General features: G+C 52.6%; 8 non-coding genes across 8 annotated transcripts; all 8 read right to left on the bottom strand.

Annotated features, from left to right (window-relative positions):
* Window positions 1-327: 327 nt before the first annotated feature.
* On the bottom strand, window positions 328-399 carry Trnai-aau. Its single transcript has one exon. It is a non-coding gene; the product is annotated as a tRNA-Ile (tRNA).
* Window positions 400-737: 338 nt separating this feature from the next.
* Window positions 738-810, bottom strand: Trnak-cuu. The gene has a single exon. It is a non-coding gene; the product is annotated as a tRNA-Lys (tRNA).
* Window positions 811-1,262: 452 nt separating this feature from the next.
* Window positions 1,263-1,335, bottom strand: Trnar-ucg. The gene has a single exon. It is a non-coding gene; the product is annotated as a tRNA-Arg (tRNA).
* Window positions 1,336-7,202: 5,867 nt separating this feature from the next.
* Trnat-agu lies at window positions 7,203-7,274 on the bottom strand. Its single transcript has one exon. It is a non-coding gene; the product is annotated as a tRNA-Thr (tRNA).
* Window positions 7,275-7,612: 338 nt separating this feature from the next.
* On the bottom strand, window positions 7,613-7,685 carry Trnak-cuu. The gene has a single exon. It is a non-coding gene; the product is annotated as a tRNA-Lys (tRNA).
* Window positions 7,686-8,137: 452 nt separating this feature from the next.
* Window positions 8,138-8,210, bottom strand: Trnar-ucg. Its single transcript has one exon. It is a non-coding gene; the product is annotated as a tRNA-Arg (tRNA).
* Window positions 8,211-9,363: 1,153 nt separating this feature from the next.
* Window positions 9,364-9,435, bottom strand: Trnat-agu. The gene has a single exon. It is a non-coding gene; the product is annotated as a tRNA-Thr (tRNA).
* Window positions 9,436-9,773: 338 nt separating this feature from the next.
* Trnak-cuu lies at window positions 9,774-9,846 on the bottom strand. Its single transcript has one exon. It is a non-coding gene; the product is annotated as a tRNA-Lys (tRNA).
* Window positions 9,847-14,782: the final 4,936 nt, after the last annotated feature.

Raw genomic sequence — 14,782 nt, 5'->3', positions numbered from 1 at the left:
ATATCTGCTGTGTACAGGAGGTAGAGGAGAGGGGAGAGGACAGAGCCCTGGGGCACCCCGGCAGAGGGGTAGAAGGTGCGGGAATTGGCATGATGGATGGTAACGTAGGAGGGGCGGCGGGAGAGGAAGGAGGCCACCAGACGGATGTAGTTGATAGGAAGGGCGTAGGTTTGGAGCTGTACCGCTTTGGAAAATGCTTTATCTGCGACATTCGCCTCAATCACATCTGAGAGTAATTCTAAATAAAACACCTGTTGTTAATTGTTCGTCGTTCCAGATACTGCTTGCTATACGGCCACGACGCGCAACTGATTTCGAAAATTCGTTTGCCTCCTGTGAGGATCGAACTCACGACCCCTGGTTTATTAGACCAGTGCTCTGCCACTGAGCTAAAGAGGCGCGGCCTAGCGGTAGTTTTGCGTACTTCGTGCTTACGCTCGTCTGGATCATCAGGCTTAAGCTGACAACACTTCATATTACTGACTAATATTTGCAGCTATGGCGCACCATTACTGCTTGGCTACACATCTCACACGTAACCGATGTGCTCTCCAACCAACACCACTTACATTTCAGAACATGTCTTTGACACATGTCTACGAAATCACCTTCAGCTTCAGATACACTTTCCTTGCGACTGATGGAGACGTAGGCAAAGTTTTAAGTTGCTATTTCCATTACGTCACATTGATCAGAAAAACGGTAATTTACATCTGCAGCGGAACAAAACTACGTTCCGCCCAGCGTGGGGCTCGAACCCACGACCCTGAGATTAAGAGTCTCATGCTCTACCGACTGAGCTAGCCGGGCTGCGTCGGTGACTACGTGTCGGGTCGCACGACACACAGTTCTCGTTTCGGTGGGGTGGTCCCATACAGAATCTCTCTATGCTGCCTAATGTTTTCCTAGCGTCACACACGTCACGTACTTCAGTTTTATTTCATAATCATTTCTGAGAGGTACAGGAATTGCATGAAAACCTGCAGCGCTAGTGATGTCAAAATTAACACACATATTTGATTTGACTCAGAAGCCGAACGGATTACTTTCCGACGCTGTCTTAGATGCGCAAATGCCAGCCGAAACTCGCGGTGACGGCACTCAGCCGACCATTTCGCTAGATAACACCGTTCTGGCTGTGTGTGTATCAAGCTCAAGTGCATCTCCAAGCAGGAAATGGACAACAGCAACATTCAGACGATTTCGTACTGCTCAATAGCTACACTAAAACGGTGTGTTTCTTTTGCAGACTTGGAAAAACACGACCGTGACAGGATTCGAACCTGCAATCTTCGGATCCGAAGTCCGACGCCTTATCCATTAGGCCACACGGTCAATGGCCGCCAAGTATTCCTTACATTCGTGTCATCTCGAAACGCTCATACCGCTGAGGAATTGTGTTTTCGTTCTACACAGCCGCTGCCTCTTGCTGCTTCCCACCCATTCGTTACATTCAAGCCTTTACGAGACCGACCAAGTAGAGATTGGGAATCAAGACCACACACTTTGTGCATTCGAAATCGAAGGCAGGGCGTCCCTCGCCGCATTTGCTACGATGGCGATTTGCTACTTCTGCAGAAGCGGCGGCGTCGACGACGACGGCGACGACGACGACGACGACGACGACGCTCGCGAGAGGATCTGTGATATTTGAAAAACACATGTAAAAAATATAATTCAGACTGCCGCCTCCCACCCTACGCTGTACCGCTTTTTTTTTTTTTTTTTTTTTTTCTTTATTGAATTTCAATTCACCCCGAAGGGGGCGGGCTGGCAGCAGCTTAGGACGCCGCTCTGCAGCCTACAGGTTTTCTGACAAAGAGCAGGAAAATAATAATAAAAAAACAGGCGGTAAAATCGGGGACTCATTGAGTAACAAGGTGAAAAGAAAATGGGGAAATGAAAACAAACAACAGAGGGATGATGAAGCGAATAAAAATACATACGGAGCAGACAGGGGAAACAATAGACAATTAAAAAAAACATGGCGACAGTCTGGATTCTGTTCGCAAAGTATATAAAACGCACACCCAGCGACAGCATGGTTTCTGTTCGCAACACAACACTGAATAGTCACGAGAACACAGCACGAAAAAGTCGGCAAAGGTGACACCACAGTCGAGAGCAGGTGGGGGGAAACTGAACAGGAGATGGGAAAACAAAAAGGGGGGGGAAAGGAGAGTAAAAGCGAAGGGGGGGGGGAACCGGGAAAGGAGCTGATGGAGGATGAGGACCCATAAGAGGGGTGGGGGGCAGACGCGACAGGGAGGGGGGGGTAGGCAGAGGAGGGGAATACAAAAGTACTGGGGGGGAGAAGGGAGGTAGGGAGAGGTGTAGTGGGGAGGAAACAGGACGGAAGGGGGGGGAAGAGGGAGCCCAGGGAAAGGACAGAGGAAAAGAGGGGGAGGGAGGATCAGAGTTGATAGGAAGGATAAATGGAGGGAGAGAGGGCATCATCCGGGAGGGGGAGTTGACGGAAGCCACCTTGGGAAAGGAGATGGAGGGTGTAGAGATGGAGGGTAGGGGGGACACAACGGTGAATACGGGGCAGGGGGCGAGGATGGGAGAGGAGAGGAGCAACCAGGGGGTGAGGGGGTTCAAGACGGCGGGAGGTGTAGAGGATGCGGATATGTTCGAGGAAGAGGAGCAGATGGGGGAAAGGAATGAGATCATAGAGGAGCCGCGTGGGGGACGGGAGGCGGATACGGAAGGCGAGGCGGAGTGCATGACGCTCAAGGATCTGGAGGGACTGATAGAATTTGGGGGGGGCAGATATCCAGGCAGGACTGGCATAACAGAGGATGGGACGGATTAAGGATTTGTAGGTGTGGAGGATGGTAGAGGGGTGCAACCCCCATGTCCGGCCAGAGAGGAGTTTGAGGAGGCGGAGGCGGTTGTGGGCTTTGGATTGGATGGATCGGAGATGAGGGATCCAGGTGAGGTGACGGTCAATGGTGAGGCCAAGGTAGGTGAGGGTGGGGGTGAGACGGACAGGACGTGCGCAGACAGTAAGGGAGAAATCCAGGAGCCGGAAGGAGCGAGTGGTACGACCTACGATGATTGCCTGGGTCTTGGAAGGATTGAGTTTCAGGAGCCATTGGTTACACCATGCAGCAAAAAGGTCAAGGTGATTCTGGAGAAGGCGTTGGGACCGTTGGAGGGTAGGAGCGAGGGTGAGGAATGCGGTGTCATCAGCATATTGCAAGAGGTGCACTGGAGGGGGGGGTTGGGGCATATCTGCTGTGTACAGGAGGTAGAGGAGAGGGGAGAGGACAGAGCCCTGGGGCACACCGGCAGAGGGGTAGAAGGTGCGGGAATTGGCATGATGGATGGTAACGTAGGAGGGGCGGCGGGAGAGGAAGGAGGCCACCAGACGGATGTAGTTGATAGGAAGGGCGTAGGTTTGGAGTTTAAACAGGAGACCGGGATGCCAGACACGGTCGTAGGCCTTTTCAAGGTCAAGTGAGACAAAAATGGCGGAGCGACGGGAGTTAAGCTGGAGGGAGAGGAGATGAGTGAGGCGGAGGAGTTGGTCATCAGCAGAGAAGGAAGGTCGAAAGCCACATTGGGTGTTTGGGAGGAGGTGGTTTTGGTGGAGGTGGAGATGGATGCGCCGGGAAAGGATGGATTCCAAGAGCTTGCTGAACACCGACGTGAGACAGGTAGGACGATAGGAAGAGGCATCAGATGGAGGCTTATTGGGTTTGGAGAACATCAGGATACGGGAGGTTTTCCACAGGTCGGGATAGAAGCCAGTGGCAAGGATGACATTGTAGAGGGCGGCAAGGAGGGAAAGGAAGGAGGGAGGGCAGTGTTTGAGGTGGCGGTAGGTAACGCAGTCGTGGCCGGGAGCAGTGTTGCGTTTAGTGCGGAGTGTGAGGCTGATGTCCTGTGTAGTGATGGGAGTGTTAAGTGCAGATGGTGGGGTGTGGCCCAAGTACTGGAAGCTAGGAGCAAGGGGAGGAACAGAGGTATTCGTACGGTCCATGACATCAGGGAAGAGGGAATAATCAAAGTGGGGATCATCTGGGATGGAAAAAACATCAGAGAGGTGGGAGGCAAAGTGGTTGGCCTTACTGAGGTTGTCAGGAAAGGGACGGTCATTAAGGAGGAGAGGGTACTGGGGGGTGGGGCGGTTCCCAGTAAGGCGGTGGAAAGCAGACCAATACTTGGAAGAGTTGATGGGGAGCGTGGTGTTGAGGTGGGTACATGTCTGGCGCCAGGCTCGGCGTTTCTTCGCAACAAGCAGGTTGCGGATGTGTCGCTGTAATTGCCGGTGGCGGGTAAGTGTATCCCGGTCACGAGTGCGGAGAAAAGAGCGGTAGAGGCGGCGGGACTCCCGAAGGAGAAGGACGGCCTGTGGAGGCAGGGCGGGGCGGTGAGGGTGGACGGCTTTGGTGGGGATATGGGTGGCGACGGCGTCAGACAAGGTCTGGTGCAGGAAGGCAGCAGTGCGAGAGATGTCATCAGGAGACTGGAGGGTAAGGTCGTGGCTGTCAACCTGGGTGTGAATGGAATCCCGGTAGGCATCCCAGTTGGCACGGGAGTAATCATGGACAAGTTTAGGAGGGACGTCAGGGCGAGGAGCGTGGCGGGGATGGCGACCGTTAGAGATAGTGAGGAGGACAGGAGCATGGTCACTGCCAATGAGGTCAAGGACATCCGCGGTGATGCGCCCAAGGAGGTTGGGAGAGGCAAGGACTACATCAGGAGTGGTGTTGGATTCGGGCCGGGTGTGCTGGGGCAGGGGAACCAGGTCTCCCTGGAGAGTGGTGAGAAACTGATGCCACCGCCGGAGGTCGGCAGGATCGCGGCTGTGGATATTGAGGTCGGCGGCAATCACGTAGGTGGAGAAGGTGCGGTCAATGTGGGCCAGGAAATCATACGGGATGGGGGTGCGAGGGCGGACATAAATGGTGGCACAGGTGATGGTAAGGGCGGGGAAGAAGAGGCTGAGGGTGAGATGCTCGGCAGGATTGTTAAGGAGAGGTTGGGGCCGGACAGGGAGGTGCTTGAGGTGGCCTATAGCAACTCCGCCACGTGCCAGAGGGTACGGGTTATCGGTACGATGTAGGGTGTAAGGGGCAGTGGAGACGGAGATACGGGGCTGAAGGAAGGTTTCATTGAGGACGAAGGCATCCACGCGGTGCTGACGTAGGGTGTGGAGGAAGAGGAGTTTGTGGGTGGGCAGGGAGCGAATGTTGTGGTACAGGATACGGTACGGTTGTTGTACCATGGGAGTGGAGAGTTAGACGAGGGTGGTGAGGGGGGTGAAGGTGAAGTGGGCCTGGTTGTGGGAGTAAGTGGCATAGGTGGTAAGATGGAAGATGGAACGGGCAGCGAGGGCGATTTGGGAAAGAGTGTGGGAGCGCTGGAAGGGGTGGATGTTTTGGAGCACAATGGTGGTGAAACGGATGATGTCCTCAGCAGTAGGGGGAGGGCGGAGCGAGTTGTTGGGGTGGATGGGGTCATCAACAGGACGGACAGGGACGGTGAGCTCAGGGGTTATTGGTCGAGGTTTCGCTTTACACTTCGAGGAGTAGGTAGGATGTGGTTCATTACAAGTGTTGCAGGAGGGGGGAGAGGTGAGGTTGGGGCAATGCTTGAGGAAGTGGGAGGCTTTGCAGTGGGGACAAGTAGGGGGGTTCTTGCAGGCAGAGGTAACGTGGTCATTGTAGGTGAGACAGCGTTGGCAGCGGTAGGATTGGACAGGGGAACGGGAGGGGTCCACCTTATGGCGCTGATTGTAGATGAGGGCTCCCTCGGTGAGGAGGCGGTCAATGGAGGAGGAGGATTCAGTGAATATCCGCATGAGAAAAGTCGGCCCGGCATCATTGAAGATGCGACGGGCCGAGCGGATTTCGATGTCGGGCCGGGAGTTGAGTTCCGCCAACACCTCAGCCTCCGTGATCACGGGGCTAAGCTTCGTGATCACAGCAGTGAAGGTCGGCGGACGTCGGGGAGGTTGAGGCTGACGGGGAGAGGACGGGGTGTGGTAGGGGGTGAGGGTTGCACGTTGGCCAAATTGGATACGAGGGATGCGGGAGAGGAGGTCGGTGTGGAAGGAAGCATTGGGGGATTTTATGAGGACCGAGTCCTTGTGAGGAATCAGTTGGGAGATGGGAGCATTGGGGCAGTATTTCCGGATGGCGAGAGTGAGGGAGCGGGCATCAAGGAATTGAGGGTCAGGATTGGAGAGGACAAAGGTGTGGGTGGCAGGCGTGGCGGGGGTGGGGGTCGGGGCCGCGTCCATGGGAGTGGGTGGGTCACGGGGATTGGGGGTTTTTTTGGAGGAGACTTCGGGGGAAGGGTCAGCATTCGGGCGCTTGGAAGGTTTCGTGGACACCACTGGGTGGGGAGGGGGCAGGGGGACGGGTTGCAGGGGGAGATGGCGGGGGGCAGGACCACCCTGAGCAGCGGAAGAAGCAGACGGTGGGGGCGTGGGTGTCACTGAGACTGTGGAACGTCGAGCAGAGATCCGTGCTGGCTTGGAGCCTGTCGGAGGCGGTGCGGGGAGCGGTGGAAAGTCAGTAGCTGTCGATGGGGCGACAGTGATAGGGGAAGAGGAGTTGGGGGTGGGTACCACCGAAAGTGGCGCAGGGGTGGGGTGGACAGGGAGAGAAGGAAGGACGGGAAGTGGGGTGGAGGATGAGCTCCATGTGATGGTGGTTGGAGCAGCGGAGGGAGAGGTGAAAATGATAGTGGTAGTGGTGGTGGGTTGGGACATGGTGGCGGCGCGCGAGAAGGGCGGCGGCGGCGGCGACCAGACGGCGGCGGCGGCGACCAGACGGCGGCGGCGGCGGCAGGCGGCGGCGGCGGCAGGCGGCGAGCACCGGCAGGCGGCGACCAAACGGCGGCGGCGGTGAGGACCGGCAGGCGGCAACCAAACGACGGCGGCGGCGGCGGCGGCGGCGGCGGCGGCGGCGGCGGCGGCGGCGAGCACCGGCAGGCGGCGACCAGGCGGCGAGCAGTACTGACGACGAGCCCCTGAGAGTAGCCCAGGCAGTGAAACTCTTCGACGAAGAAGTGAGGGAATCCAACACTCGAATGTCTGTACCGCTTTTGAAAATGCTTTATCTGCGACATTCGCCTCAATCACATCTGAGAGTAATTCTAAATAAAACACCTGTTGCTAATTGTTCGTCGTTCCAAATACTGATTGCTATACGGCCACGACGCGCAACTGATTTCGAAAATTCGTTTGCCTCCTGTGAGGATCGAACTCACGACCCCTGGTTTACTAGACCAGTGCTCTGCCAGTGATCTAAAGAGGCGCGGCCTAGCGGTAGTTTTGCGTACTTCGTGCTTACGCTCGTCTCGATCATCAGGCTTAAGCTGACAACACTTCATATTACTGACTAATATTTGCAGCTATGGCGCACCATTACTGCTTGGCTACACATCTCACACGTAACCGATGTGCTCTCCAACCAACACCACTTACATTTCAGAACATGTCTTTGACACATGTCTACGAAATCACCTTCACCTTCAGATACAGTTTCCTTGCGACTGATGGAGACGTAGGCAAAGTTTTAAGTTGCTATTTCCATTACGTCACATTGATCAGAAAAACGGTAATTTACATCTGCAGCGGAACAAAACTACGTTCCGCCCAGCGTGGGGCTAGAACCCACGACCCTGAGATTAAGAGTCTCATGCTCTACCGACCGAGCTAGCCGGGCTGCGTCGGTGACTACGTGTCGGGTCGCACGATACACAGTTCTCGTTTCGGTGGGGTGGTCCCATACAGAATCTCTCCATGCTGCCTAATGTTTTCCTAGCGTCACACACGTCACGTACTTCAGTTTTATTTCATAATCATTTCTGAGAGGTACAGGAATTGCATGAAAACCTGCAGCGCTAGTGGTGTCAAAATTAACACACATATTTGATTTGACTCAGAAGCCGAACGGGTTACTTTCCGACGCTGTCTTAGATGCGCAAATGCCAGCCGAAACTCGCGGTGACGGCACTCAGCCGACCATTTCGCTAGATAACACCGTTCTGGCTGTGTGTGTATCAAGCTCAAGTGCATCTCCAAGCAGGAAATGGACAACAGCAACATTCAGACGATTTCGTACTGCTCAATAGCTACACTAAAACGGTGTGTTTCTTTTGCAGACTTGGAAAAACACGACCGTGACAGGATTCGAACCTGCAATCTTCGGATCCGAAGTCCGACGCCTTATCCATTAGGCCACACGGTCACTGGCCGCCAAGTATTCCTTACATTCGTGTCATCTCGAAACGCTCATACCGCTGAGGAATTGTGTTTTCGTTCTACACAGCCGCTGCCTCTTGCTGCTTCCCACCCATTCGTTACATTCAAGCCTTTACGAGACCGACCAAGTAGAGATTGGGAATCAAGACCACACACTTTGTGCATTCGAAATCGAAGGCAGGGCGTCCCTCGCCGCATTTGCTACGATGGCGATTTGCTACTTCTGCAGAAGCGGCGGCGTCGACGACGACGGCGACGACGACGACGACGACGCTCGCGAGAGGATCTGTGATATTTGAAAAACACATGTAAAAAATATAATTCAGACTGCCGCCTCCCACCCTACTCTGTACCGCCTTTTTTTTTTTTTCATTTATTGAATTTCAATTCCCCCCGAAGGGGGGCGGGCTGGCAGCAGCTTAGTACGCCGCTCTTCAGCCGACAGATTTTGTGACAAAGAGCAAGAGAACAAATAAGAAAAACAACAGGTGATAAAATCGGAGACTTAGAGAGTAACAAGGCGAAAAGAAATCGTGGAACTTAAAACAACGACACAGGGATGATGACGCTAATAAAAATACATACGAAGTAGACATGGAAAACAATAGACAATTAAAAAACACGGCGACAGTCTGGATTCTGTTCGCAAAGGAAATAAAATTCACACCGAGCGACAGCATGGTTTCTGTTCGCAACACGAGAAAGACAAACAACACTGAATAGTCACTGGAACACTGCACTAAAAAGTTGGCAAATGTGACACCACAGTCGAGAGCAGGTGGGGGGAAACTGGACAGAAGATGGGAAAACGAAAAAGGGGGGGAATGGAGAGTAAAGGCGAAGGGGGGAGCCGGGAAAGGAGCTGAAGGAGGATGAGGACCCAGAAGAGGGGTGGGGGCAGACGCGACAGGGAGTGGGGTAGGCAGAGGAGGGGAATACAAAAGGACTGGGGGGGGAGAAGGGAGGTAGGGAGAGGTTTAGTGGGGGTCTGTACCGCTTTGGAAAATGCTTTATCTGCGACATTCGCCTCAATCACACCTGAGAGTAATTCTAAATAAAACACCTGTTGCTAATTGTTCGTCGTTCTAGATACTGATTGCTATAAGGCCACGACGCGCAACTGATTTCGAAAATTCGTTTGCCTCATGTGAGGATCGAACTCACGACCCCTGGTCTACTAGACCAGTGCTCTGCCACTGAGCTAAAGAGGCGCGGCCTAGCGGTAGTTTTGCGTACTTCGTGCTTACGCTCGTCTGGATCATCAGGCTTAAGCTGACAACACTTCATATTACCGACTAATATTTGCAGCTATGGCGCACAATTACTGCTTGGCTACACATCTCACACGTAACCGATGTGCTCTCCAACCAACACCACTTACATTTCAGAACATGTCTTTGACACATGTCTACGAAATCACCTTCACCTTCAGATACACTTTCCTTGCGACTGATGGAGACGTAGGCAAAGTTTTAAGTTGCTATTTCCATTACGTCACATTGATCAGAGAAACGGTAATTTACATCTGCAGCGGAACAAAATTACGTTTCGCCCAGCGTGGGGCTCGAACCCACGACCCTGAGATTAAGAGTCTCATGCTCTACCGACTGAGCTAGCCGGGCTGCGTCGGTGACTACGTGTCGGGTCGCACGACACGCAGTTCTCGTTTCGGTGGGGTGGTCCCATACAGAATCTCTCCATGCTGCCTAATGTTTTCCTAGCGTCACACACGTCACGTACTTCAGTTTTATTTCATAATCATTTCTGAGAGGTACAGGAATTGCATGAAAACCTGCAGCGCTAGTGGTGTCAAAATTAACACACATATTTGATTTGACTCAGAAGCCGAACGGGTTACTTTCCGACGCTGTCTTAGATGCGCAAATGCCAGCCGAAACTCGCGGTGACGGCACTCAGCCGACCATTTCGCTAGATAACACCGTTCTGGCTGTGTGTGTATCAAGCTCAAGTGCATCTCCAAGCAGGAAATGGACAACAGCAACATTCAGACGATTTCGTACTGCTCAATAGCTACACTAAAACGGTGTGTTTCTTTTGCAGAATTGGAAAAACACGACCGTGACAGGATTCGAACCTGCAATCTTCGGATCCGAAGTCCGACGCCTTATCCATTTTTTTTTTTGCGCCTAGAACCCTTTTTTTTTTTTTTTTTTTTTTTTTTGTGTCCAATGTCAGGCTTACCACCTTTGCTGACATGCATGTTGTTGTACTATCGCATAAATAGTGTCTACAAAGTCCATATGTTGACAAATAGTGGCTAATTAGAAAATTAATTAAGGAAATGAATAAAACTGAAAATTCCAATATGAAAGACATGAAGACATTGCGGATAGTACAAATACAAAAGAAACATGCTCCTTTAGCAATGAAATGAAATTCGTGTCGGGGGCGACACCTGCTCACGACCCGACGTTCGATAGAGCAAGAGAGCCATCTATCGACTCGTTCTCCAGACGTTGGTGTAAGACTGGGTCGTCTTCTCGAAATTAACTAAAGGTCCGTAAGTGTGATCGATGTCTGTCTCGGCTTTTTCGTCTATCTCATCTCTCACCCGTCACACCCCATCTGGCCGGCGGGTCGGTAAATGTAAGTCGCAAGTAATTAGCGAAGTCTTGTCTATATTTCTTATGCTGTTGCAGCTTCGTGTGTCCATCCAGGAGAAAATGCCAAAAATCAATTTTGTCCTTTTCCGATTCGTTATACACGTAGCCCACCACCATTCCCCGCACCCATGTCACTGCATTGGTTTTTTGGACCGGGAAATAATATTCTTGGGGGAAAAAAAGTGTGTCTGATGAAATTGTGTGAGGGGCGGAGCGTAACAGGAACGCCAATATCTGTTGTGCCAAGTGCCACACTGGAGCCGTCCCACTACATGTTAAACGATGTTCATCAGTGTCCACTGTTGCGCAGTCTAAACATAGTGGAGTGTCTGCCAAATGAATCGCGTGCCGCCGTTGATTCGTTGCGAACTTCCTATTTATCACCACATACCATGTTGAGCGTACCGACGCTGGGAGGTAAACGTTCCGTATAACGCGCCATATCTGTCGCCAGTTCTTGTCTGGGTACTTATTTTCCAGGGTATTCCTGGGGCACCGGCGCAGTAAGAGTTGGTATACGTCTCGCGTCTTCGGTAGTCGTGTTGTTGGGAAGGGATCTCTGACATAGCTAAGCTCCAAAAAAAAAGACTTGAAATGTGACAGCTTCGGTGAAATATGGCCCACATCGACTGGGGGCAACATTGAAGTGGGCGCTAGTACATCGGCCAACGCACCCGAGATATTGTGAAATTGACCGCGCCACTGTCGGAAAATCGTACTGACGAATAACGCCCGTGCCTTTTCATATACGTTCACTAGACCAAGTCCACCCTCTCCAGGTGGTAGCGTAAGCGTTGTGTATCGGATCTTAAACAGGTGTCCCACACTCACGTAGGTTCCGAAAGTTGCTTGTATCCGTGATGCCATTGTGCGCGTTAAAGGCAGGACATGCGCTACGTGAGTGAGTCTCGGTGCTAGGTATACGTTAACATAGGTCACCCTCTGAATCATTGTCCGCATCAGCCTCAATATGCGTCGGTAGTTATCCGCTGCTGTCCGCTGCACATCCGTGTGGAACGTAATACCTAGGCATTTTATGGTCTTAAACAAGATGAGCGGGCCTTCCTCCCCCGGTTGTAATCCTCGACCGACATTCATGCAGCGTGTTTTGTGTAGATTAAGCACGCTTCCTGCCGCCATCCCATATCACTGTATCCATGCCAACGCCGTACGTACTTCTTCGCCTGTCCGTGCCACCAGCATCATATCGTCAGCATAAGCGCGGCAATGAAAGGTCAGTTGTGGCAACGGCACTCCCTCCAACCGTCTTCGGAGACCATATAGACAGGGTTCCAAAGCCATTGCATACAAAAATATCGAAAGGGGGCAACCTTGACGAACTGACCTTGAAATAACAATGTAGTCAGTGCCCCGCCCATTCACCGAGACCTTTGATCGTACGCCGTGTAACAGTCGCATGATCACTAGGATGAAGGCCTGTGGGATTCCCAATCTGCCCATCACCGCATGCAAAAAGGTATGATCCACTCTGTCGAATGCATGATCGAAGTCAATAGCGACGAGTGCCCCACGCACTCGGCATGCCGCTGCTAATGCGATGATATCTCGGTAGTCACTGAGCGCCGTATGTACGTTGCTCTTACCGCCGAGGCAAGTTTGATCTATGAGGAGTCTATCAGAAAGTGAAGACCGCAGGCGAGCCCCAAGGATGCGCGCGAAAATCTTATAGTCGCAGTTCAAGAGAGTGAGTGGTCTATAATCTCCTGGATTTCTGCCACCGCGTGGTTTGGGTATTGGGATGATGATACCCTCCGTGAATTCGGCAGGTATCTCAGTCTGCGGTAACAGGAGTTCGTTGTACATCTGAATCCAGGTTCGTCCCATGAGGTATGCAAAGGCGCGGTAAAATTCAATTGGGAAGCCGTCCTGTCCTGGGGACTTGTTCGGAGCCCCCCTGGCAATTGCGTCTGTCAGCTCGTCCTCTGTTATCGCTGTGATGAAAGTCTCTGCATCCAGTGGTGGTCCTCTATCTGGCATTTCCGAGATGACATCATGTAGTGTCTCGTGGTTCACATGTACAGGTCCATATAACTGGCGGAAATAGTCGTTAAACACATGCGCAATATCACGCTGGTGCACAACTTGCTGGCCAGTTTCAGAGATTAGTTCCCTGATCAATGTCCTGCGTCGTCGTTGGCGTTCACATACCACGTGGTGCATGGAGGGGGTTTCGGCAGCAACTGTGTCCGCCAATCTCGCCCGGACCATTATACCTTCCATTCTTAGTCTCGTCAGCTGTAATAACTTGGCTTTTATCCTGCGCATGGCCGTGTGCCTTTCCGGCGATGGTTGTTGGGTCATCAGCTCCCTCAGGGATGTAAAATAAAAATCAGCCGTTGTGCGGGTCCACTGCGATTTGTCCTGCCCGTATCGTATCAACGTTCTCCGTAACATTGGTTTTGCGCATTTAATCCACCACTGGAGAACCGAGGTGTATGCTCGTTGGCGGCGAACGCAGGTCTCCCAGGACGCCTCTATCGACCGGTGACATTCAGTGTCACGTAAAAGTGCACAGTTCATTTTCCAGTGACCTTTACTCCGCCATATCTTCTGACGCGTTAGTGAAATCGTACAGACGTACGCCATATGATCCGTAAAAGCCGCTGGCCAGATTTCGGCATCCAGTATCATCGTCCGTAGAGCTCGTGTCACGTACACTCTATCAAGTCTACTCGCCGAGTGTCCCGTGACAAACGTATAACCCTGTCTGTCACCATGCTGCAGTTCCCAGGTATCCAGAAGCGCCATTTCGGTAATCAACGCACGCAGTTCCATGCATGGCACATAATGAGGTACTTGGTCCTTTTTGTCGACGACACAATTAAAGTCGCCGCCCACTATATAGTTATCAAAGCGTCCAGCGAACAACGGTGCTATCTCTTCGGTGTAAAAAGTCGCCCTTTCTCTTCGTTTTGTGGAGCCAGATGGTGCGTATAAATTGATGAAACGAACGCCGTCGACAGTGATCGCTATGCCGCGTGCCGAAGGGAGAGACCTGACGTCCTCCACTCCTATTCCTTCCCTGGTGAGAATCGCCACACCGCATCCATTTTCATCGTGCACTGAATAATGTGCCTCGTAACCGTAGAACTCTGGCGGCGATGTGAAACGCACTTCTTGTAGGAGTACAATATCCACGTCCGCAGCGCGTAACATATCTTTCAGCATTTGAATTTTAAGCGGTGTCCGTATGCCATTAATGTTTATCGTGGCAATGCGGTACGCCTGGCTTGTGTTCATCAGTTGTAGGGCGGTGTCATTAAGCGTCCATCCGCACCCCCGGCGCTCCTCAACACACTAAGTTGGTCAACATTTCCCGACCCCTCCCGGCCTCTGGCCAGGACTGTCCTCAATCGTCGCGTTCGTATTTTCATCCTGTTCCTGTTGGTCCATTTCTTGCGCCCAGTCCCCCAGGATATTTCCGGAACTGGTCGAAGGATGGAAGGTAACGTTGTCATCGCTCTGATGTTGGACAGTTGTCATCTCCACTTCCGCCTTCCGGTCACCAGAAGGAGAGTTCAAGTTATCGTCGCTGTGTAGTTCCTGCATCGTCATCTCGGTATCTGTTGAACCCACTGGTCTCAGGTCGATACTGTCGTTGTCGTCCACTGTCCCCTCGGGACTTTGGCTATCGTCAGCAGAAGTCAGTCGACGCTTCTTTTTTCTCTTCGGCGAACGCTGTTTCCGTTGCCTTGCTTCCGCATCGGCTGTTGGGGTTGCGCATCCTCCGTCTTGGGCCTGGCCTATCACGCTCTCGGTAGAAGCACTGGCAGCCACCACGGATGAGCCTGGAGCGGCCGTCAGCTGCATCTCTTCTGTGGTGTCCTGTGTCTGCTGTGGTGGAGCCGGTGGTCGGAGTTCCAGTCCGTTGGTGTCCATGTTCTCTATAGGGGGCAGCTGCTGGTGCCCACCG

This window comes from Schistocerca piceifrons, chromosome 7 (genome assembly GCF_021461385.2).
Source record: "Schistocerca piceifrons isolate TAMUIC-IGC-003096 chromosome 7, iqSchPice1.1, whole genome shotgun sequence".
Classification (NCBI taxonomy): Eukaryota; Metazoa; Arthropoda; class Insecta; order Orthoptera; family Acrididae; genus Schistocerca; species Schistocerca piceifrons.
This window is presented reverse-complemented; position numbering and strand designations above follow the sequence as displayed.